The sequence below is a fragment of the Helianthus annuus genome, chromosome 8 (genome assembly GCF_002127325.2).
Source record: "Helianthus annuus cultivar XRQ/B chromosome 8, HanXRQr2.0-SUNRISE, whole genome shotgun sequence".
Taxonomy (NCBI): domain Eukaryota; kingdom Viridiplantae; phylum Streptophyta; class Magnoliopsida; order Asterales; family Asteraceae; genus Helianthus; species Helianthus annuus.
The window spans coordinates 58,307,952-58,328,393 of NC_035440.2; the positions used below are offsets into that span (position 1 = coordinate 58,307,952).

The 20,442-nt window shown below is 39.9% G+C and overlaps 2 long non-coding RNA genes across 2 annotated transcripts; both read right to left on the reverse strand.

The window, feature by feature from the left end:
• Positions 1-17,144: 17,144 nt before the first annotated feature.
• Positions 17,145-18,384, reverse strand: LOC110872931. The gene is made up of 3 exons (XR_002554784.2): positions 17,612-18,384; positions 17,353-17,498; positions 17,145-17,252 (listed from the first exon to the last, which is right to left on the reverse strand). It is a non-coding gene; the product is annotated as an uncharacterized LOC110872931 (long non-coding RNA).
• A 1,029-nt stretch (positions 18,385-19,413) lies between these two features.
• Positions 19,414-20,192, reverse strand: LOC110872932. Its single transcript, XR_004865227.1, has 3 exons — positions 20,033-20,192; positions 19,721-19,790; positions 19,414-19,620 (listed from the first exon to the last, which is right to left on the reverse strand). It is a non-coding gene; the product is annotated as an uncharacterized LOC110872932 (long non-coding RNA).
• Positions 20,193-20,442: the final 250 nt, after the last annotated feature.

Here is a 20,442-nt window from a genome sequence, read left to right on the forward strand (position 1 = left end):
CTAAGCATAACTGAGCAAAGTTCTATGTCTAGCAAGTAGGCAATATAAACATAAACCATATTACCTAGGATGTTGAGTCTTGCACGTGGAGCGAAGCGTCGTTGTGGATCGTTGAGAGCACTGTTCTGGTTATAGTCTGGTTTTAATAAAAACGTTTTCCCCCATATTAAAACCAAGTTCTCTATAACCAATGGCTCTGATACCAATCTGTCACACCCCCAAAATCCACCCGCGGGGTACCACCGCTTGGAGGCGTGAAGTGACCAGGATCAAGCCACCAATCATATCGAACATATAAGTAAATAGTAACGTAAATGTATCAACCCACAATATGATAGGTGTTCAAATAACATAGTTTAAGTAGCGGAAGCATAGTATAAAAATCCAACGGAATTATTAAGTTTTCAAATGTCATAAGTGTTCAGCAAAACATCCACGATCCATGTCCACAACGACTGTGCCTCCCGTGCAAGCTCCATGTATACCTAAGGTCCTGCAAGGCATGTAACAGAGAGTCAACAACTAGTTGAGCGAGTTCACAGTTGGTTGTTCAGTTATAGTAATCGTATTGTAAATCCTATGTTCGTTTAGTACACCATGTATCGTATGCATTTGTATCGCAGCCCTCTAGGCATGTGTGCGAAGATTAGTGGGAGTTTCCCAAGTATTCTAGACTAGGTATATTTGTATCGCAGCCCACCCGGCATGTGTACGAAGTTTAGTGTATGGTTCGCAGCCATTCCAGGCATGTGTGCGAAGATTAGTTCTATTATCGCAGCCATTCCCGGCGTGTGTGCGAAGAGAAGTATATGTATCACTAGTCTAGCAGTATCTATCAATAATCCCTCCTCTCCCGAGGCCCATAGTACGTAATCCCGATAATAACTTAAGTACAAGAAATCTTCCAAACCCATTCCCGACCCTGGGAATCCCATGCCTTGGTAAGAGTGTGAACTCACCTTGGTTTGCTCGGCAGATACACAAAAAGTCAATCAAGCTATAAGGTGGTCAACCACGTCCTACCATGGTTACCATACAAGTCAGGTTCATATTCAAGTAGTGCACGTATATTCTACACGTATTGTACACAAGTAACGATCATAGCATACACGTATAATCATGGCAGTTCAACAACAATGCTAGTTCAACAGTACAGTCACGTAAACAAAGTCCAAGTATGCGGCCCAAATGGTTGGGCTCGTAACAGTGTGTAAGTCCAACAGTGTGCACGTGTTCTTGGTCTCGAGTCGAGACTAGAGATCTCGAGTCGAGACAGTGCGGTCTCGAGTTGTAGTCCTGGAGTTCTCGAGTCGCAACAAAGGAGGTCTCGGGTCATACTTTCATCACTCGAGACTAGGCGGTCTCGAGTCACAACCGGACCCGCAACCATGGTCTCGAGATGTGCTGTTTGTGTCGGTGTTGTGGTCTCGAGTCGAGACAGTGGGGTCTCGACTCGCAATCCCTCGTCGAGACTATGAAGTGTAACCGATTTCCTGATTTGCAGCACATGATTTTCGTAACAATTGCTAACAGTTTTGGCAGTTTCACAATTCAGATCAAATCACAATTATTCAGCAATCATGCACATTCATATTACCATTATCATCATCAATTCAAGAACAATAACAGTTGGATCATCTAAATTAACAAGTTTCAATACTAACATGCAAATCTTAGATTGTGAACACCACTAATCAACGAATCCTTAATCGGATTGGCCCAACCTAACTATACGAACATCATGAATTACCCGAACCAAGGCTGCTTGTAAACCATCTATTCATCTAAACACATGTTCCGATTTCACAACATAAGCTCATTAATAAACATTACTAGCATGAAACCCTAGTTGGATTCGATCAACATATGACAATACACGAACATTGATCACAATCATGTACCATTTATAATTCATCACATAAGACATGTAATATCACATAACATAACATCAACTAATAACAAAACACTAACCGGTTGAGAGCGTATAACGAGGATGATCCGAACACAAGGATCTTCGATGGAAAGGGTGTGTTTGCCGTTAAGTTCTAGAGAGAAGGGAGAGAGCTCCTAGGGTTTGTGTGTGTAAAGTGTTTTGTAAATTATGAGGAATTAAACCCCAATGTTACTAAGTGTAGGTGAGCAAGAGAAGTGGGCCGAACCCAACATTGGGCTGCCCTTGAGGTCTCGAGTCTAATAGAGTGAGCCGAGAGGGAGAAATGCACGGCCCAAAAGGCTTGTGCGACCGAGCAAGTGTTGTGCAACCAAGCTTATAATATTCACACGCAATTACGTAGCACATAGCATAACAAAACATAGTATTCCATTACAATCAAACACGTCAACTAGTCACGTATAGTCCAAATAAGTTACATCGAAGCACACAAATAGAGGTTTGAAATACGAGTTGTCACATTATCCCCAACTTGAAAGAAATTTCGTCCCGAAATTTGGTACGTACTCACTGAGGAAGCTAGGTAAGTTGTATCGTTTACTGGTTTTCCTGGGGTGTCACATCCTCCCCCCGTTGAACTGGAATTTCGTCCCGAAATTCCGTGGTAGCTTCAGCCTCAGTAGTGGTTGCATTGTTCTCGAACAACTGGGGATATTTTTGTTTCATCTGATCTTCGCGTTCCCAGGTGAACTCTGGGCCACGACGGGAGTTCCAACGAACTCGAACAAGAGGGATTCTCGTGTTCTTGAGGACCTTGACATCCCGGTCCGTGATTTCAACTGGTTCCTTGACGAAATGTAACTGTTCGTCGATAGTGAGTTCCTTCAGAGGAACTATGAGGGTCTCATCTGATAGACACTTCTTCAGATTCGACACGTGAAAGACGTTGTGAACTGCACCGAGTTCTGCTGGCAGGTTCAGTTTGTAGGCCACCTTGCCTATTCTTTCTATGATCTCGAATGGTCCGACATACCGTGGATTGAGTTTGCCTCGTTTGCCAAAACGAACTACACCCTTCCAGGGCGAAACCTTGAGTAGCACTCGATCCCCAACTTGGAATTCGAGTGGTTTCTGCGCTTGTCAGCGTAACTTTTCTGACGGTCACGAGTCGCCTCCATGCGTTGCCGTATCTGTGCAATTCGTTCAGTAGCATCAACTACCATTTCTGGTCCTGTGATCTGACTATCCCCCACCTCTGCCCAACAGAGAGGTGACCGGCATTTACGTCCGTACAATGCCTCGAATGGAGCGGCTTGAATGCTGGTGTGGTAACTGTTATTGTATGAAAACTCCACTAAAGGGAGATGTTTTTCCCAGCTGTTGCCGAAATCAATAACACATGCCCGAAGCATGTATTCTAGGGTTTGTATCGTGCGTTCAGACTGCCCATCCGTCTGAGGGTGATATGCTGTGCTCATGTCTAATCGAGAGCCAAAAGATTTGTGCATTGCTTGCCACAGTTCTAAAGTAAATCGTGCATCACGATCCGAAATAATAGAGGTTGGCACCCCGTGCCTCGAGACCACTTCCTTCAAGTAGATGTCTGCTAATGTGGAGAACTTGTCTGTTTCTTTGATTGCCAAGAAGTGAGCAGACTTTGTGAGTCGATCCACGATCACCCAAATAGTATCGTTCCCACGCTGGGATCTAGGCAGGCCAGTAACAAAGTCCATGGAAATTTCCTCCCATTTCCACTGTGGTATCTTGGGTTGCTGAAGTAGGCCTGAGGGTTTCTGGTATTCCGACTTAACTCTCGCGCAAGTCAAGCACTTGCTAACGTAGGTTGCTATGTGGGCCTTCATGCTAGGCCACCAGTACGTTGTTCTGAGATCGTGGTAAATTTTATCCGAACCTGGATGTACCGAGTAGCGAGACTTATGAGCTTCGTCCATTACAAGCTCGCGTAAATTTCCATAATGTGGGACCCATATGCGTCCCGTTACATAGTAGGCGCCGTCTTCCTTTTGTTCTAATCGTTGCCTTGAGCCACGTAAGGCTTCAGCCCTTACATTTTTTGGTTTCAATGCTTCTACCTGAGCATCTCGTATCTGTGCAGGAAGACCAGACTGAATAGTAAGCTGTAGTGCTCGCACGCGTCTAGGTAGAGTGTCTTTTCGACTGAGGGCGTCAGCCACAACATTGGCTTTGCCTGGATGATACTTGATGGCACATTCGTAATCGTTCAGTAGTTCGACCCATCGACGTTGACGCATGTTCAATTCCTTCTGCTTGAAGATATGCTCGAGACTCCTGTGATCGGTGTAGATAGTGCACTTGGTACCGTACAGGTAGTGTCGCCATATCTTGAGCGCAAAAACAACAGCTCCCAGCTCTAAATCGTGCGTCGTGTAGTTCCGTTCGTGAACCTTAAGTTGGCGCGAAGCGTAAGCAATAAATTTATCCCGTTGCATCAATACACAACCAAGCCCCTGTATCGATGCGTCACAATAGACCACAAAATCGTCCGTGCCCTCCGGCAATGAGAGGATAGGTGCACTGCAAAGTCTATCCTTTAAGTGCTGAAAAGCGGTTTCCTGAGTATTACCCCAATGGTAGGTGACACCCTTCTGTGTCAGTAGTGTAAGCGGCTGTGCAATCTTTGAGAAATCTTTAATGAATCATCTGTAATAACCCGCCAAACCCAAGAATTGGCGTATTTCCGTTGGTGTACGTGGTGCAGGCCAGTTCCTGATCGAATCTACCTTGGATGGATCAACATGGATCCCATCCTTGTTGACCACATGGCCTAGAAAGTGGACTTCACGAAGCCAGAAGTCGCATTTTGAAAACTTGGCGTACAGTTGTTCCTTTCGAATGAGTTCCAAGATAAGTCGTAGATGCTGCTCGTGTTCCTCCTGACTCTTGGAGTAGATCAGGATGTCGTCAATGAAAACAATCACAAACTTATCTAGGTAGGGTTTGCACACCCTGTTCATAAGGTCCATAAAGACTGTCGGTGCGTTCGTTAGCCCGAATGGCATGACTAGAAACTCGTAGTGGCTGTAGCGTGTTCTGAATGCTGTCTTCGAGACGTCCTCATCCCGGACTCTCAGCTGATGGTAACCTGACCTCAGGTCTATCTTGGAGTAGTAGCTCGACCCTTGCAACCGGTCGAATAAGTCATCAATACGTGGAAGAGGATAGCGGTTCTTCACTGTCACCTTGTTGAGCTCGCGATAATCAATGCACATGCGGAAGGTACCGTCCTTCTTTTTCACGAATAATACTGGAGCTCCCCAAGGCGAAGAGCTAGGTCGGATAAATCCCTTATCCAAGAGTTCTTATAGCTGTGCAGAGAGTTCTTCCAACTCTGATGGAGCTAAGCGATACGGTGCACGTGCTATCGGTGCTGCTCCTGGTGCTAGCTCGATTTGAAACTCGACCTGGCGATGAGGCGATAGACCAGGTAAATCTTCAGGGAACACCTGAGGAAAGTCGCGTACAACTGGAATATCTTCCAATTTCTTTTCTTTTGCTGATGCATCGGTAACAAGTGCCAGAATGGCAGTGTGACCCTTGCGCAAACACTTCTGGGCCTTTAGAAAGGAGATGATGCCTACCACAGCACCACTCTTGTCGCCTTGAATCACGAGGGGTTCTTTACCAGAACGAGGAATACGAACTATCTTCTCCTTACATAAGATCTCTGCTTGCTGTTGGGATAACCAATCCATTCCAATGACGATGTCGAAACTACCCAAAACTATGGGAATGAGATCGATAGAGAAAGTCTGACCAGCGAGGATAAGATTACAACCCTGAACTATGTGTGTGGCCTCTAGACTTTTACCGTTAGCTAACTCTACGACATGCTTAGTGTTTAGGGGTGTTGGTGCACGTTTTAACATTTGGCTAACTTTTAGTGACATATAACTTGTATCCGCACCCGAATCAAACAATACAGTTACATACAAGCCGTCGAGAAGAAACTTACCCATGACTACGTTGGGATCATTCCCTGCTTCTCCCTGCCCCAGCACAAATGCACTTCCCCTAGCTTCGTTGCCATTATTGTTTCCACCGTTGTTGTTCCCATTTCCCTGATTGTTATTGTTGTTGCGATTTTGGTTTAACTGGGGGCAATCCCGCTTGAAATAGCCTTCAGCACCACACTTAAAGCATCCCCTGTTGCCTCGCTGTTGCTGCTGCTGCTGGTTTTGAGGCGCTGGTGGTTGTTGTTGGTTCTGATTCGCAGGTCGCGAGCTCCTGCAATCTTTAGCTTCGTGCCCTATTTTGAGACATCTCTGACAGCAGCCCTTGCGGCACTGACCACTGTGGTGTCTGTTGCTCCTGTTACATAGTGGGTGAATTCCTCGATATCCACCCTGCCCCTGACCACCAGAAGTTTGCTGACCCGGGCTCTGGTAATCACTATTCTTGCGTTGCTGCTGTGCTTGAGACTGAACGGTAGCTGACCCCTTGCTGGAATCCCCATCCCATTTCCACTTGTTGTCATTAGGAGTAGCAGGAGTAGCAGAAGTGGTAGCAGTAGTAGTTGCACTGATACGTTTTGGCAGCTTGTTCTGTTCCACCGCCTGATCCGTGAGGCGATGAGCAAGACGCTGAATGTCTTGGATATTGTCGAGGTTAGCCGATGTCACATGGCTCTGAATTTCTGATGCTAGACCCTTGAGGTACAACTCAATGCGCTTGATTGGAGGGTCCACCATGGTTGGACACAAGATGGCCAGCTCGTTTGACCGTTTCGTATAAGCTTCGATTTCCGAGCCTGTCATTTTCAGATGATAGAGCTCCACCTCCAACTTGTGGATGTCATCACGTGTGTATTATTCTCGCTTGATCAGTTCCTTAAATTCGTTCCAAGGGGTGGCGTTAGCAGCTGCCAACCATAGAATCTGAACTTGCGCGTTCCACCAAGTCAGCGTAATTCCTTCCAAGGTACCAGTGGCGTATTTCACCCTGCGAGCCTCAGGGCATTCACACATTTCAAACACCGACTCGAGCTTCTCAAACCAATGGAGGAGTCCCACTGCTCCTTCAGTGCCACTAAACGTGCTTGGACGACAGTCCATGAAGTTCTTGAAAGTGCAAACAGGTTGCTGTGCGTGTTGACCTATTGTGTACGAATAGGACAAAGTTAAAAACAAGAGTTGGTCTAGAAGTGTAGGATCTAAAGATCGTAGTGTGAGTTACAACTGCAGGATATACCTTCTGCCTGTGCGGCTGCAAGTGCCGCAGCAACTTGTTCGTTAATGAGAGCCGTCAACTGGGCTTGAGTCATGTTAATACGTCCAGACATGATCTTCATAGCAAAGATAACATAGGTAAGAGAGAGGTTCGCGAAAAGTGCGATGACAGAAGAGAGTAAGCACACAAGTGTTCTCAAGCAATAGTAGTTATGTGTATCTAAGCATACCCTGAGCAAAGTTCTATGTCTAGCAAGTAGGCAATATAAACATAAACCATATTACCTAGGATGTTGAGTCTTGCACGTGGAGCGAAGCGTCGTTGTGGATCGTTGAGAGCACTGTTCTGGTTATAGTCTGGTTTTAATAAAAACGTTTTCCCCCATATTAAAACCAAGTTCTCTATAACCAATGGCTCTAATACCAATCTGTCACACCCCTAAAATCCACCCGTGGAGTACCACCGCTTGGAGGCGTGACGTGACCAGGGTCAAGCCACCAATCATATCGAACATATAAGTAAAAAGTAACGTAAATGTATCAACCCACAATATGATAGGTGTTCAAATAACATAGTTTAAGTAGCGGAAGCATAGTATAAAAATCCAACGGAATTATTAAGTTTTCAAATGTCATAAGTGTTCAGCAAAACATCCACGATCGATGTCCACAATGACTGTGCCTCCCGTGCAAGCTCTATGTATACCTAAGGTCCTGCAAGGCATGTAACAGAGAGTCAACAACTAGTTGAGCGAGTTCACAGTTGGTTGTTCAGTTATAGTAATCGTATTGTAAACCCTATGTTCGTTTAGTAAACCACGTATCGTATGCATTTGTATCGCAGCCCTCTATGCATGTGTGCGAAGATTAGTGGGAGTTTCCCAAGTATTCTAGACTAGGTATATTTGTATCGCAGCCCACCCGACATGTGTGCGAAGTTTAGTGTATGGTTCGCAGCCATTCCAGGCATGTGTGCGAAGATTAGTTCTATTATCGCAGCCATTCCCGGCGTGTGTGCGAAGAGAAGTATATGTATCACTAGTCTAGCAGTATCTATCAATAATCCCTCCTCTCCCGAGGCCCATAGTACGTAATCCCGATAATAACTTAAGTACAAGAAATCTTCCAAACCCATTCCCGACCCTGGGAATCCCATGCCTTGGTAAGAGTGTGAACTCACCTTGGTTTGCTCGGCAGATACACAAAAAGTCAATCAAGCTATAAGGTGGTCAACCACGTCCTACCATGGTTACCATACAAGTCAGGTTCATATTCAAGTAGTGCACGTATATTCTACACGTATTGTACACAAGTAACGATCATAGCATACACGTATAATCATGGCAGTTCAACAACAGTGCTAGTTCAACAGTACAGTCACGTAAACAAAGTCCAAGTATGCGGCCCAAATGGTTGGGCTCGTAGCAGTGTGTAAGTCCAACAGTGTGCACGTGTTCTTGGTCTCGAGTCGAGACAGTGCGGTCTCGAGTTGTAGTCCTGGAGTTCTCGAGTCGCAACAAAGGAGGTCTCGGGTCATACTTTCATCACTCGAGACTAGGCGGTCTCGAGTCGCAACCGGACCCGCAACCATGGCCTCGAGCTGTGCTGTTTGTGTCGGTGTTGTGGTCTCGAGTCGAGACAGTGGGGTCTCGACTCGCAATCCCTCGTCGAGACTATGAAGTGTAACCGATTTCCTGATTTGCAGCACATGATTTCCGTAACAATTGCTAATAGTTTTGGCAGTTTCACAATTCAGATCAAATCACAATTATTCAGCAATCATGCACATTCATATTACCATTATCATCATCAATTCAAGAACAATAACTATTGGATAATCTAAATTAACAAGTTTCAATACTAACATGCAAATCTTAGACTGTAAACACCAATAATCAACGAATCCTTAATCGGATTGGCCCAACCTAACTATACGAACATCATGAAATACCCGAACCAAGGCTGCTTGTAAACCATCTATTCATCTAAACACATGTTCTGATTTCACAACATAAGCTCATTAATAAACATTACTAGCATGAAACCCTAGTTGGATTCGATCAACATATGACAATACACGAACATTGATCACAATCATGTACCATTTATAATTCATCACATAAGACATGTAATATCACATAACATAACATCAACTAATAACAAAACACTAACCGGTTGAGAGCGTATAATGAGGATGATCCGAACACAAGGATCTTCGATGGAAAGGGTGTGTTTGCCGTCAAGTTCTAGAGAGAAGGGAGAGAGCTCCTAGGGTTTGTGTGTGTAAAGTGTTTTGTAAATTATGAGGAATTAAACCCCAATGTTACTAAGTGTAGGTGAACAAGAGAAGTGGGCCGAACCCAACATTGGGCTGCCCTTGAGGTCTCGAGTCTAATAGACTGAGCCGAGAGGGAGAAATGCACGGCCCAAAAGGCTTGTGCGACCGAGCAAGTGTTGTGCAACCAAGCTTATAATATTCACACGCAATTACGTAGCACATAGCATAACAAAACATAGTATTCCATTACAATCAAACACGTCAACTAGTCACGTATAGTCCAAATAAGTTACATCGAAGCACACAAATAGAGGTTTGAAATACGAGTTGTCACATTATCCCCAACTTGAAAGAAATTTCGTCCCAAAATTTGGTACGTACTCACTGAGGAAGCTAGGTAAGTTGTATCGTTTACTGGTTTTCCTGGGGTGTCATAGAAGCCATCCGACCCATTCAACCACCTTAACTTTCACCTTTGCCTATAAATAGGGCCATTGTGTCTCATTCCAACACTTCGGTTCTCCCATCCGATCACTCGCTCCCAAGGCACTTTCAGGCACTTTTCACCACGATTCAAGGCTATTCCGTAAGTATTTCTCCCCAAATCTTGTACAATCATCACCACTAATCACTTCTACATCATTTTCTCCATCAAGATCACACACAAACACTCACTTTTTCTCTGAAATCGCTGGGTTGGACTCCTTGAAGGTGGTTCTCACTCAGTTGTATATGCAAACTATTGTGCGACATCATCTCATCAAGAATGGTTCAGATCTAAAGGATTTCGACACTATTCAACACAAATCACCACAAGTTTTCAACGTTTTTCAACTAATTTCTACCTTTTTTCAACTATTCATCACCTTCTACTCAAAACTGATGGAATCTAGACTCATTCAGACTCTCCACTCATTCTCTAGTTGAGAACCAACTTGAAAACGGATATCCACCAAAGAGATGACCGATTCACGGGTTAAACATGGATTTCCAACAAGAGCAGTTATTCTGATCAAAGGGGTGATTCCCATCCGGTCGAATGAGCTGGTCATGGTGTGGTTTCCGTTGTTTAACACGTTGTCACGCCGCCTCCGTTAAACTTCAAACTCTTTTAACTTAGAAATTTTACAAAATTTCCAAACGAACAGATCGCCCAGTCAAATGACCATCCGATCGAATAACCATTCGACCACGTAACATGTCCCTTATAATGATCCTTGTTCAAAACGATTTGATAAAACTTCAAACTACCAAACTCTCTCGATCGAATAGCCATCCGATCGAATGGCTATCCGTCCGGATGACCATCTGACCGGATGACTTATTTAAATACTACAACGAAAACTTCAAAAGTTCTGAAATGATTTACAAACACCCAACTCTCATTCGAATGGCCATCTGTTTGAATGGTCATCCGCTCGGATGACCATGCGTTCGGATGACCATCCGATCGATGGGTATTCATTCATCCGACTCATCATTCGACACTTTATCTCACCCGACACGCTATTTACGCACTGTTCAACGACTTATGCTACTGTTCATAGGCTAAACTTCAACGCGCTCTCTTCAATCCAATCAAGGCTATGTTTACTTGTTTAAACACGCACAATGAGTATACTCGAACCCTTTTTCTCTTAACGCACTTTTGGGTGTTACATACGTTCTCTATCAAAACACATCAACAGACACAACGCAAACACTTTTAAACGCTAACTACTCTCGCATTTTATACATGACTCGATGAATGCTTGTATGTTATGTTTACACAGTGATTGTTTGCCTGACACCTTTGCAACGATAGTACTATAGTTTGGACTCAGCACCTGTCATGGACAGGGGTTATTAAGGGTATTACTTGACATGGTCACAGTGGTGATAATGTGTTGCGCATTCTACACTCGCAGTTATGTCGGTTGCATACGTCATTGTCGATAGCTTACTTTATTCACATTTCTACGTGTTACATGCTGGTTATGCGTAAACACTTTCGCTATACTATATGCTACTCAAACTTGTGTACTCACCTTTACATTTTATGTATTGACCTTATTTTAACGTATGTGACAGGTTGTTAGGATGCTATGTTTGCTATGACGAATCAAGTAGGAGGTCTAGAAACCCACCAAATAAGAAATTTGAGTTGTCGGAATAATTATTTGTTTTTGAGACACGCTATCTGTAACGACGGTTTTTACTTTGTATGTTATTGGTATGGGACTTTAACGTTAAATATATTGTCATTAATAGTTGTTATGGATTCCCTTGGACAATCTGTTTCGCTCAGTGTCACGCCCCGATGATCCGCCATCGGTTGGGGTGTGACATGGTGGGCCCACCCTTTTCAACCAATCACAATTTTTTTTTTAAATTGTTTACCACTCTCCATATGTTTGAGCATTGCTAGTGATTGAGTGTAAATGGGGAGTGAAAGGGGGAGTTGACATGGCATGAGATTATTGGGTAGTGAAAATGGGGAGTGTTTGAGCACTCCTTCCACCCCAATAATACAGTTGATAAAAGTTGTGTAATTTGTCTTGGTCGCAGGCCCAATCCTAGAATTTTGGAGGCCCAAAGCGAATTAAAAATTCGAGGCCCTTTTTTTTAATTTTTTTAGGTTCGTAATTTCGGTTTGTATTTGACATGAAATACATCAGGAAGAAACTTATAAAACACTTAACCATTATATAAACTAGATGATTTCCCTAATCAGATAATGTTGGGATCTAATACATAAATCAAATCTAAGTTGGTAAAAAGAGTTTAACCTAACAAATATTTTAGCTTATTAAATTAAGAGATGTGATTAAAAAAGATGCATTTATAACCCTTTATTAAAAGAGTGAGTGAGGTGATTAGTAATTTTGAAGGTAGCAGGTTGGATTCGAATCCAGCCCTCTACGAAAACCAAATCTTGTTCTTACAACGAGACTACAATTATATTAATGTTAACAAATATCACCGTAAATATAATATTCTTTTTTTATAAATATAGATTTATTTTTTTTTTAAATTTTAGAGGCCTTACTTTTTCGAAGGCCCTAAGTCGTCGCCTAGCCCAATTATACTAACGGGCCGGCCTGCTTGGTCGGATTAGTGTATTTCTTCAACATTTTTATATAATTTGTTACATTCTAGCTTCTTGGTAGTTTCAAAAATATTATATATGGCAAATTTAATTTTTAGTTTTTGTTGGACTTAAACAAATGACTTCCTAGTTTAGGCACTCTTACAAGTTTTGTTATTTCAATTGGACCACCAACCCCCAATGTATATAAAAAAAAATTTACATGTAAGTTGAGGAGAGAGCTTCAAGATTTCCTTTGGAGGCCACCTTCCAAGAATAAAGAAACCCCTTCGCGCTTCTGTTATCCAAAATTGTATGGACTTAGCTTCATACATGCGAATCTTGAAGAATTAGTTCCTTATACGAGTTTCAAGATAAGATTCTCACTAGATATGGATATCTTTCTCTATATATCTAACTAAAATCTTACAAAATTAAAGCTTAACTAATTGTTATTTTTATTTTTTTTGAACGGCAAATTTGGATCACTGACGGACCACTGGAGTATCATCGTGCCACCAGCGGAACCACCCGATCATATCCATCCCCATTAGACATAATGCATATACACCAATTCAGGAGAAAACCCAATAAATATGGGAAAACCCCCCTTGTGAGAATCGAACCCAAGACCTATAGGTACCAAAGTCTTATCCCACCCTAAAATGCCACTAGGCTATAAAGCCATGGGCTTAACTAATTGTTATTATTTCTCAAAAATTCTCTCTAAAAATCTTCAATTTCAGGTTTCTGTAAAACTATTTGATTTTTTTGGCATTTCCATGGCTTCCCGGTTCAAATCTTCAAGATGAAATTAAATAAATAAATGAAGCTTCTAAGTTTTTCAAGTGGTAACGTATGAGTGCTTATAAAATGAATAAATATAGTTAGGGAGATATAGTTTAAGAAACATATTAGATTTGTGTAATATTTATTTTGCTGTTTTTTTTTGTCTTATTGACAAACATATACGGAGCAAAGATAATAAACATGCGACCAAGATTCACGTATCTTAGACTGTGGGGTATGGTGAGGCGGGAGTTGAGGGCATGAGTTGACATGTGGAGTTCGAGCCTCTTCGTCGGTGAGTGACGTGTCCGTGGAGTATGGCGGGGCAGGGCGGGGCTAGCCGGCGTGGCTTGGCAGTTTATTAAAATAAAAATAAAAAAAAACAAAAATTATAAAAAATACACACAACAGTTAAAAAAAAACCTAAAATTTTATTAAATTCCTAAAAATTACAAAATTCATAAAAATTACAAAAAAAACCTAAAAACAATTACAAAATAAAAAAAACCTAGAGCGTTAGGTAAATATCAAAAAGAGCGAGCTTGTCGAACGGCTTTCGCTCTTTGCCCCGAAACTCAATGTTCGCCACCGCCACCCGGTCTTCGTGGCTTATCTCACCGCTCGGAACGGCTTTGTAGTAGGCTTTGAAACGATCAAGCTTCGGCCGTAGCTCGCGCCATTTATGTTGGCACGTGTTTAAGTTGTGCCGGTCGTTTCCCACGCGGTAGCTCGCAAAAGCCTCCGGCCAGTAACGCGTTTCACCGGGTTGTCGGCCCTTCATTGCGTCAACCACGCTCGTGACAAGTGCTAGCTCTTCTTCGTGCGTCCAAGAGGCCATCGATCAAGTGTGTTTGGGTTGGGGTAGCGGGTTCGATCAAGTGGGTTTTGGTTGGGGTAGCGGTGGACAGCCAACAAGATTGTTTGGGTTTAGGTTGCCGGTGGGGTTGGGGTTATATTATAGTGATGTTGACTGTTGGGTTGGGGTGAACCGTTTGGCTTGGCCAAACGGTTAGATTTTAAATTTTAAATGCCCCGCTATGACATGGCCAACAAGCGAATAGGAGCCGGCCACATAGGATCACTAGTCCGCCCCACGCCCGGCTTTAAACTCCCGCCCCTTGGGCCACGCCGAAACCCAAGCCCACCTGGGGTGATGGCTTGGGCGTTTTCAGCCCACCTACGCCCCAACCCCCGCCCCATACCCCACATTCTTATGAGTATAAATGTGAAATCGTTATGGAATAACTATAACAGTTTAACACAGTAGAAAATTATGGCTACTTTCTGATAGGATATCCTAAACTATGGTAACTATTTATTGTTTATAAAATAAAAAACACATCATAAACTAGGTAAACAATCTAAAAGGTATTAACATATACTGTACTAGCTTAAGATCCCGCGAGCTTCGCGGGTGGTTTAACACAAACATATAATATATACTGGCAATGAGATGAGCTTTATAATGAAAGAACTTTTCAATATAAACGTATAAAAATATAATTTTTCTCACTTAGGTAAATATGTCTTGATTTATTTTTTATAGGTATTGAGATGTTATTATATAAATGATTTTATAGCAATTTTTAGAACCCGGATAGATTTCATTTTTTTTAATTATTTTTTTATAACTTTGGTTATTTGATATATATTTTTTAAATAAAGCATTTTTAACCAGTTTTGACCTTAACGTATATTGAGCAGAACACATATGGACATGAACCTATTTTGAGCAAAACCCGTTTTGACTGACCCGAACCTATTTTGACCTTAACATATATTGAGCAGAACACATATAATCAATAATCAATGAAATAAATCATATAGTAAAGCTATTTATGATTAACACATAACTAAATCATACAAAAAGTAATTTATTCGTTACACATGCTAATTGACAAATACTCTTTGCTACAAAGTAATCACCGGTAGGATTGGGTGGTGGAGTTCTTTGACCGAGTGTTTTCGCTATTGGACTGAAACAAATCCGGTTTTGATCCAAGTTTCATGAACTTCATCTTGAAAAGCTGGAACTTAGTTCACCTTCAAGACAAAATCAAAATTCGAAACAACCCGTAAACTTAATGGACTTGATCATCTAATTTACATAAAACATTAGTGTATAAGTTCCCTTCGATATACATGTGAACCAACAATGAACGTCATTCATTAGTCTGTTTCGGTTCATGTACCATTGCATAACATATGTAAGTAGCCATTGAGCCGGGAATATCATGAGCCTTGAGTGAAGTAGATGTTCAAAAGCATCTTGAAGGATTTAACCAATTAACATAACTGAGCTGGTTTTATGAGAGTGACCAATTCAGATGCATTGTATAACTTGAGTAGCCTTATTCAACCCATTTAGCAAAGTAATGATCTAAATCGACCCATTTGTTAAAATTTAATCATGATTGGAAGGTGTAGTTTACAATTAAAAATATGAAAAGAAGATTAAAAAAGACAGAAATTAAATTCAATTAGAAGACAATAGACACTTTATTACATTTTTCTTTCATACACAAGGTATAACTGCAAACTTTTTTAAAGTGAAAATGGTTGTATAACATTTAATATTCATCATCAAGCATGCAATATCTTTTTAGCACATGCAGCATGTCTCTAACACCTTTTGTGAATAAAAATTAGTATTGAAGAGGGACATTATAGTTAAAAGGAGACTCAAGAAAGTAGCTACAAGTGATAGAATCGTTGTCACCCATTTCCATTTCCATATCTTAACATATCAATATCAAATTACAAAACTTCAAAATCAATTTTTGAGCAACAGTTGAGATCAAATTACTAACCCAGTCACCAAGGAGACTGAAGAAAATGTGATTGTGCAGGTCTTTATTAACCGTAGAGCATGAATGTGATCACCACTATGTTCAAAATCATCACAGATAATATCTTCAAGCTGTTACACCAATTGCAAAAGTTGGTAATTTTTATAATGCTTCAAGTATGTAGTAGGTGTACAAAGGAAGCACAATATAATTAAATGCAAGTTCCACATATGACAATACTTATCCAGCTCACAAAACACGTGCAATTCAATGCCATTAGCAAATGAAAACTTCATAGCAGCTAGAAGTAATCTCCACACCTACAGGAGCATCAAACAAAGTGAAACCCCCAAAAAGTAAGACTAAAATAGGGATTACTGATAATACCAGGTAAAATTATAGTGAAAAAGCTGAGGTCTTTAAACCCATTCAATATAATGAGGTCAATGCATATAGCCAAATATAAGTATCGGACATGGTAAAAGATTAAAGAAGTAAAAAAGGATAGCACAACCGTAATGTAACCAATAAAGGTGGCAATGTCAACCTGTTAATATAAATGAGTTATTGTGTATTCTATTTGTTTAATAACCGATCAACTGAAGGAAAAATCGTATCAATGAACAAAAATGTTCAGACGTGTTAACAGGTTATAGGAATCAAAAGTCGTCGAAATCTATTTTATTTAAAAAAACTACTATTTTTATTTAGTAACTTATTTCTTTTAACTGTATTTTACATGTGAACTATTTATAAAGTTTAAGAAATACACAATAAATAACCTGTTTCAGTTGAGAATGGATATCCGATGTTTCAATTGGGAGTCGCCATGCTATAGAAAACGCAAGACCCTCGAATCTTTTAATGCATTGATGATTCTCTGTGGAATAACAATTATTAAAAGAAGATTATCGATTCAATTGGATTGTAGATGCTTCAAGTAGAGGAAGAAGAAAGTGATATCTAGAGTTTTGACCTACATCGACTAATGGTATTTGTAGTGAATTTGAATAAAATTGAAAACCTCAATTCTTAGAACATGAACATAATATATCATTACTATAGCTAAAATATGTAAAAAAAAATAGTGAAATATGCCGAGTCAACAACCAGCTAAACCATATGGCTAATCTAGTCATAATATAAAAATCCCCAAGTTCAGGTAAAGTACATAGCAAAAGAGACCTTAGTTGGAGATCAGCTCTTGAATCTTGATTTTAGAAAGACCCATCTACACATCAAACATGGTAAAATAAAACTTTCAATCAACAAACTCATATAACATTCAGTTGATCAATCAATAAAAATTTAAAAAAGGTGAAAACTTGAACCTTGAACAGGATATGATCAAGCGGTTCCTGAACATAGGGTAAAAGCCAATCAAACTCCCCAGCTAGCTGGTGCGCACCCTATCGACCTGTTCAGCTAGCCGGTGCGTAATATTGAACCACATTCCTTGTAAAAAGTGGATGACTACCTGCTTCAATTGGTGATATATACATAAATTAAAAAATTAAAAAACTCAGTAAGTAATACATAACATTTGCTTTACTTTTGAAAACACAAACAGAATAAAAATGGTAATTTTACCTTTGCTCGTTGTTGTGCCATTGTTGCATATGCTACTGGACACGATGTTGCAGTTGCTAGACATGATAAACGGCTTGGATGGTTTCACAATTTGAAAATAAGGTGTGAACGCCTCTATTCATACATAAATTATGTAAACTTTATAGTGGAGGTGGCAATGGGTCAACACAGGTAATCATTAGTGTGAGCTGAAATGGGTTGGGTAGTCGGACCACAAACACATCATTTATCATTTTTGGTTATACAAAATCTGTATTATTACAATGTATTCTAAACATTAATGAGGACTCGTTTTAGGTTTTGGTGTATTTACATACACTTCCGCTGAGTTTCAAACCGTTTGATCAAGCTTGACTCATCTAGCCAGTTAGATTTGTTCAAAGCAATTCTCTTTAGTTAAATCATTTAAAACATAATATGTTTGACCCGTTTAAAATACAAAAAAAATAACCTACTAATATATAGAAGGTAAGGATGGGCATTTGGTACTTGAGACCAGTACTGTACCAAATTATTTTCGGTACCGATTCGTACCCACTTTTTGGCATTTTTGGTACCGGTACTTTTGGTCAGTACTGCAATATCTACTATAATAAAAAATCCACATTAAAAATCACAAATCCTTGATACATCAGATTATTTTTTATTCATAGGCAAAAAAATAAAAATAAAAAATACGGATATAAAACACACATCACCTTCAAATAGCTGTTGTTATATTCTTCAAAACTGTAGCACCGTAAACAAAACATCCTATTTCTTTGTTGTTTGCTTGAAAAACACAACTTTTTAACATCGAATAAAACTGCAATATGAAGTAATAAGAGAAAACTGGAATATAATTACCGCAATAACGTCTGAAAGTGAAGGTTGTTTCTTCTTCGTGTGGAGAAGATGCGACTGCCATTAACTTAGTATACTGGTAAATAAACTTTGGTCATATAAAAATATTAGAATTCAAGAGATTTTGTAACTTACAACATTCATATTAGCAGCCCATATAGCAAATTAATGTTCCCAATTCCTTAATGTAGAAAGCGGTGCTACTAAATGAGGGGAGACATTCTCTTTAGACAACGATGCCAAAAAAGCAATACTTTGTATCGTTTCCCTGAATGTTATAAAGCATACTATAAAGGTAAAGGTTACTTTTTCATAAATATATAAAAACAAATTTTTAAAAAATATAAGGAAATCTTACCAAGACCCATTTCGTCTACAAGTATCACATGTGTTTGTTTAGACTTTAGACCATGAGAAACGTAAGAAATTCAATCCTTCAAGCTGGTACGTAAGTAGCTCACCTATAGTTACACGTAATCAAGTTATGAGAACATCTTCTAGATTATACATATAGCTATTAAAATTGAGAGGCTTATACATATACCCAAAAAGCTTACATGCGGCAAATAGTTTTCAGCACTTAAATACATATTTAGAAGAGAGATGAGGCAGAACAATAACTTAGGCCCTTCGAGACTACAACCAAGAAGAAGAAAAGCTAAAACATAAACCCTAACCTTTTTATCAACTTTTTACACCATATCAAAATTATTAGATTTGATATTGCATTATTTAATCATCATAACTGAAACAATACACATCTCCAACAACATCATTAACTGTCCAAGAAAGTAGTAGTTAGTTGATGGCTGGCTATTCGCTTAATTTATCACAACACTTTGAAACTCAAAAGTAAAGACATATGCTAGCTAAGAACAACAAACACTCATGAAAACGTAAATGGTTGATATTTAAACAGCGTTAATTCATTAGGAGAAGCATGATAGTCATAGCTTGTAGCAATAAACGGGCCACCAGTAGTACGCCCGAAGTTGGTTCCTTCATGACACTATTAAAAAAATTAAATTAACAAATAAAGTTAAATCCATTATTATCAAGTGAGTGGGAACTAAAAATAATACATAAAAAGGTACAAAAAAGGATATTTTTGGCTGTCTTACTCTTGCCTGTCTCACTTATTTGGAGTGCCCGGATCTCCCGTCAGCCTACAAATGAACAAAACTATCGGTGTTATATTAAATAAATGTAAAAATTAAGACATAAGAAAAGGTACTTATGAATACTCTGAACCACCACCAGACTCACCCAATTCTGGAAAACCCTAACCATATAAATCAAACGCCACAACCACCTTGTCGACAGAAAAACTGAGCACCTAACAAATCGGAAAGAACAATCAAATATATAACAAATTAACAATCGGAATAACAAATAAAATTAACCCGATTTACACCTTGAATCCAAACTTGCTATCATAGTACCAAATAACATAAACCACATAAGATCAGGCGAAATAAAATCCCCAAAATTAAGGTAATCCACATATAAATATGTAATCAAAATCAAATACAACAAACCTAGTAAAATATTAGCAATCAAATCGAAAATATGAAATACCTCAAAAAGATTTGAAACAGGGAACATTATCGTCTCTCGAATCCTTTGGATGCTTCAAGTGCCGCCAGTTCCGATGACTCCTTCAAGAATCAATACAAAAACCTTAGAAACCGATGGTCACATTGTCTCACAATCAAGGGTTCCTAGGAAAAACCAATATTAAAAAAGACATGAAACAAAAATTAACATTAGAAACTTTCATGAATCAGGTTACAAATTGAAAAAACAAACTTACCAGGTTACTTTTGACCGTAGAGAGATGAGATCTAGGTTCTTTCAATTGAAAAAAAAGAGAACTAATTGGAGGCAAAGGATGAAAAGAAACGCTTGTGTTAATTCTATATTTAGGGTTCTTGGTATTGCAAATTAGATCCGGTTATCGGACTGACTGGATCACAACAATCGGAGAA